We start from the raw sequence: 5,738 nt of genomic DNA on the forward strand, positions 1-5,738 counted from the left end.
CAAGGGCAAAGGGAGGTCAGCATGGTAGGTTATGAAGAGCACATGATCCTCCCCGCTAGGACCACAGGTAATGGCGACGAAGTTAGAGACTAGGGATGAAGATACCTTGAAGCATGGATAGGCAGATAAGCCTCTAGAACTAGTCACCCTTGAACAAAATCATCTCGAAAGCCACGTGAAGATTAAGACAAAATTGGCGCAGGAAGAGAGACAACAACTGATAGATTTCCTCCTAAACCATGAAGATGTATTCGCATGGAGTCACAAAGACATGCCCGGGATAGGTGAGGAAATCATCAAACATGAGCTGAACGTAGACCCAAAGATACACCCAATAAAACAAAAGAAGAGAAACTTCAGTATTGAGAAGTTCAAAGCAATCGCAGAGGATTGATCAGTTTTTAGCAACTGGATTCATCAAAGAAGGATGCTATCTAGAGTGGCTGTCTAACATGGTGTTAGTAAAATAATCCAACGGAAAGTGGTGAATGTGCGTGGATTTTATCCACCTCAACAAATCTTGCCCAAAGGACAGGTTCCCATTACCAAAGATAGATTTGATAGTGGACACAACAGTAGGGCATAAAATGCTAAGTGTCATGGATACCTACTCGGGATACAATCAAATAAGAATGAAGAAGGCTGATCAGGAGAAAACGGCTTTATAACTGATCGGGGACTGTATTGCTATAAAGTGATGCCTTTTGGCTTAAAGAACGCTAGGGCAACCTACCAGAGGTTGGTGAACAAAATGTTTAAAAACCAAATTGGAAAAAGCATGGAGGTGTATGTTGACGATCTACTAGTAAAGAGTGAGGAGTTTGACCAACACATAGAAGACCTTAGAGAGGCCTTTTAGGTCTTACAAAATGAAGTTCAACCCAACAAAATGTGCATTCGAAGTACAGTCGGAAAAATTCCTCGATTTTATGGTTTCAGAGAGACGGATCGAAACGAATCCCGAGAAACTCAGAGCAATAATAGAGATAAAGTCGCCCACGAACTTGAATGAAGTACAAAAACTGGCGAGGAAGATTGCAGCTCTGAACAGGTTTGTATCCCGATCAACGGATAAATGTTTCACTTTCTTTCAGGTGCTAAAGAAAGTGCGAGAGTGGGATGCCAAGTGCGAAGAAGCGTTTTCTCAGTTGAAAGAGTACCTAACTAAGCCACCATTGCTCAGTCACACCAAGTCAGGAGAGTCATTGTCATTATACTTAGCAGTAACTCCAGCCTCAATATCTGCTGCATTGGTACGAGAGGAAGGAAAGGAGCAAAAACAGGTGTATTACGTAAGCAGGGCGTTGAGAGGAGCAGAGACTAGATACCCAAAGGTGGAGTTGGTCGTCTTCGCAGTGGTAGTAGCAGCAAGGCGGTTATGACCCTATTTCCAAGCCCATCCAATAAAAGTAATCACTGCATCGCCCTTACAAAAGGTGTTGCAGAAACTAGACACCTTAGGACGGTTGGTCAAATGGTCAACGAACTAAGTGAGTATGAGATCAGCTACGTACCAAAAAACGATGTGAAAGGGCAGATATAGCCGATTTTGTAACAGGGTTTTCCAACTTTAAAGAAGAAGTCCAAAAACCACTTGAGAAGAATCCATGGCAAGTGTATGTAGATGACTTGGAGGAGGAGTCGAGGTGTACATAGTAACAAATAAAGGAAAAGAGTCGTACCATGCAGTATGATTGGAGTTCAAAGTAACAAACAATGAAGCTGAGTATGAAGCAGCACTTGCCAGTTTGATGATCACGAGGGTAGTAGGAGGCGGAGAAGTCGAAATGAAAGTCGATTCACAAGTAATAGTCAGGCAAATCACAGGGGAATATTTGGTGAGGGGATCCAAGCTAATAAAATACCTTCACCAAGTACATGAACAAAGCAAAGATCTCAAGTACTATTGAATCGAAAAGATACCTCGTGGAGACAATTTCAAGGCTAACCGATTGGTGCGCGGAGCCTCAGTAAAGCAAGAAGAAACACTACCATGGAAGGTTGATTTACAAGCAATGGCTAGACCAGCTGTAGGGGAAGAAAGTTTGCACATTTAGGAGAACACGCCAGGATAGGTAAATGATATAAAAAAATATTTAGAGACGGGCGAACTTCCCTCATCTTGAGAAAAGGCAAGAAAGTTAAAAAATAGGGCAACCAGGTCTACCATAATAGACGGAGTACTTTACAGGCAGGGTTTCTCAAACCCATTGCTGCGATGTGTAATTGAGGAAGAAGCTATGTATATAATGAAAGAGGTACATGAAGGAATTTGCGGGAGTCACTCAGGAGGACAATCACTCACCACAAAGATTGTAAGGGCAATGTACTATTGGCCCAACACACTCAAAGATGCAAAGCAGTTTGCGAATAAATGTGTTCAATGCCAGATTCATGCGCCAATCCTTGGCGCACCCCCTAAGGAGTTGTGGTCCATAACATCCCCATGGTTGTTCGCCCAATTGGGGATAGACTTGGTAGGACCTATGCCCTCGAGCAAAGGAGGAACCAAATTCATCATCGTAGCTGTCAACTACTTTACAAAGTGGGTTAAAGCAGAGGTGATGGCTACAATAACTGCACAAAGCGTGTGAAAATTCCTATGGAAAGCAGTGATATGCAGGTTCGGGATACCTCAATGTATCATTTTTTATAACGGAAGACAATTCGACTCCAAACATTATCACCAATGGTGTGCAGAGTTAGGAATCAAGGTCGAGTACTCCTCCCTAGTCCATCCCCAGGCAAATGGACAAGTGGAAGCAACTAATAAAACCATCATGGGAATACTGAAAAAGAAGATAGGCGACAAAAAAGGGCTATGGGCCGACGAGCTCCTGAAAATTTTGTGGGCTTACAAAACGATAGCAAAGACCTCAATAGGCCAAACACCTTTAGCCCTAGCCTACGGAAGTGAGGAGATGGCACCAGTAAAGGTCGAGCTACCGAGCTACAGAAGAAAGAATTTTGATCTAGAAGCAAATGTAGCAGGGCTGGAAGAAAACCTGGACCTATTAAGGGAAATAAGGGCAGATGCAGAAGTTAGAGTTGCAGCTTCTAAGAGGAAAGTGGAGCAATATTTCAACAAACGAGTGAAGCCCAGGTCATTCAAAGTGGGCAACTTAGTGCTGAAGGAAATCGGTCTGACCTTAGGAGAAGAAGAGAAGTCAGGCCCTCGGTGGGAAGGACCTTACATTGTAGTGGCAAGCCACAGCCCAGGGACTTATCACCTCAAGGATGCCACAGGATGCTAGCTACCTCACCCATGGAACGCAAAACATCTACAAAAGTACTACGTTTAAAGGAAAGATATGTAATTTTCTTTCATTTCATTTGTTGACTTGCATATGAATGTCGTTTTCAATAAATGTTGGCACGTTTTGTCCACTTCTTCTTTTGTTTTGTTTCTTTTGACTTTGTAACAAGTATCCAAGGTTAAAAACTTAAAAGGTTAAAATGGTCGAGAAACTCTCCCGTCAACACCTACACGCTAAAAGGCGACGTGGTCGAGGAACTCTCCCTCGAGTCTAAAAGCTTAAAAGGATAAAACGATAGAGGAATTCTCTCGTTAAAGACCTTCACGCCAAAAGGCGACGTGATCGAGGAACTCTCCCACTAGCCTAAAAACTTAAAAGGATAAAACGGTCGAGGAGTTCTCCAGTTAAAGACCTTCAAGCCAAAAGGCAACGTGATCGAGGAACTCTCCCACTAGCCTAAAAACTGAAAAGGTAAAAACGATCGAGGAACTCTCCCGTTAAATACCATCACGCCAAAAGGCGACGTAGTCGAGGAACTCTCCCACAAGCCTAAAAACTTAAAAGGATAAAACGGTCGAAGAACTCTCCTGTTAAATACATTCGCACCAAAAGGCGATGTGGTCGAGGAACTCTCCCACGAGCCTAAAAGCTTAAAATGATAAAACGGTCGAGGAACTCTCCCATTAAATACCTTCGCGTCAAAAGGCGACGTGGTCGAGAAACTCTCCCACGAGCCAAAAAACTTAAAAGGATAAAACGGTCAAAGATTTCTTCTATTAAAGACCTTCATGCCAAAAGGTGACGTGGTCGATGAACTCTCTCGTTAAACACCTTTGCTCCAAAAGGCGACGTGGTCGAAGAACTCTCCCGTGAGCCTAAAAACTTAAAAGGATGAAGTGGTCGAGGAACTCTCCATTAAATACCTTCGTGCCAAGAGGTAACGTGGTCGAGGAACTCTCACACGAGCATAAAAACTTAAAAGGTTAAAATGATCGAGGGACTCTCCCATTAACACCTTCTCGCCCACAGGCGACGTGGTCAAGAGAAACTTCTCCCAGTGGGCAACGTACCACTCACAAACAAGAAAACCATAAAGGATAATAGACAAGATATGAATAGCATGAGTTGATATCATAATGAATACTTCACAGTTAAACGAACAAAGTTCAAAGGCCTAAAAAAAAGCCTTAAAAGTTCAATCATTTACAAGGATAAAAAAAAAAATTAATCAAAAGCAAATCCCGAGGGGAATGAGAAAACTCCAAACTGAGTAGGCATCAAGATGGGCAGCGGAAAGCGTCAGGCATCTTAGCCTGACTAAGGGAGTCACAAAAATGAAGGGCAACCTCACTACCTTGAATAGACTTCCAGTCCAAAGTGTGCAGGTTCGTGGAGGGTTCCCAAAGAAGAAGCTCACGAAGCTGTTTTACCCTCAACTTGAAGCCTATACCACAGGCCCGTGTTCAAATTTTGGGGGTAGCAGCCAACTGAGGGAGGACACAATTAAGGTCATTCTGAGAGCTCTCTAAAGTGGATCCCATCTCAGCCAACTTGCGCTCCAAGATAGAGATAGTTTTCTTGGCAGATTTAACAACTTCATCAAGCTGGAGGTATTGACGGTCGCTATCTTTGAGAATGCCCTTCACCTCGGCCAAGTGCTTCTCAGCTTTAGCTGTCATCCCTTCAGTCGCCCTCAGCTTTATAAGCGACTCCCTTTTTGCATCGCTAAGAGAGGCCAGGCGAGAAGCATATTTGGATTCGGACTTAGCCAATCCTTTGATTTCTGAGTTCGCACGATCAAGGCTGGTGGTGAAGCTATCACGTTCTTTCAAAAAACGCTCCACCTAAGCAGCCAACTCATTGCGTTCTTTCTTAAAGGCTTTTGCCTGGGCAACTAAGTTGTCCCTCTCCCAAGCATCTCCCTCTGCTTCATTCAGTCGAGTAACAAGGTCACCACGTTCCTTCCCAATTGATACCACCTTTTGACGGTAGTGGTCTGCATCCACAGAGGAAGTTGTCAGCTCTTCCTGGAGTGAAGCAATTGGGGCACGAAGAGCAGCCAAGTCATCATTAGAAGAATGGTAGTGAGTCTCAACAAGAGCTAACTCGTCGGCCAGTTGATTCTTCTCGCCCTCCAAATGCATCCAATCATCCGCCAAGTCGACAACAAGGTGATCAATCCCCTAAAAAAGGAGAGAGAGACAATGATTAAAAATATATTCTTTGGAATTATCGACCAAGGCATTAAGGAGAACGTAACATTACCAGCGCAAAAGCACTACAAAACTGTTCAACAAAGGCATTGATAACCTCTTCTCGGCGAGTAGGTAGGGAGGCGAAGGAAGCCACAGGATGGAAGCTAGAAGAGCCTCTTAGGTTGACAGCCAGCAAGGAGACGTTAGCAAAGTCCCATGGGGGAAAAATGGCTTCAGTAGCGGAGGGCAGCAAACAGATGGTTCAATGAGAGGGACCATGTAGTTT

Source organism: Juglans microcarpa x Juglans regia, chromosome 2S (genome assembly GCF_004785595.1).
Source record: "Juglans microcarpa x Juglans regia isolate MS1-56 chromosome 2S, Jm3101_v1.0, whole genome shotgun sequence".
NCBI lineage: Eukaryota > Viridiplantae > Streptophyta > Magnoliopsida > Fagales > Juglandaceae > Juglans > Juglans microcarpa x Juglans regia.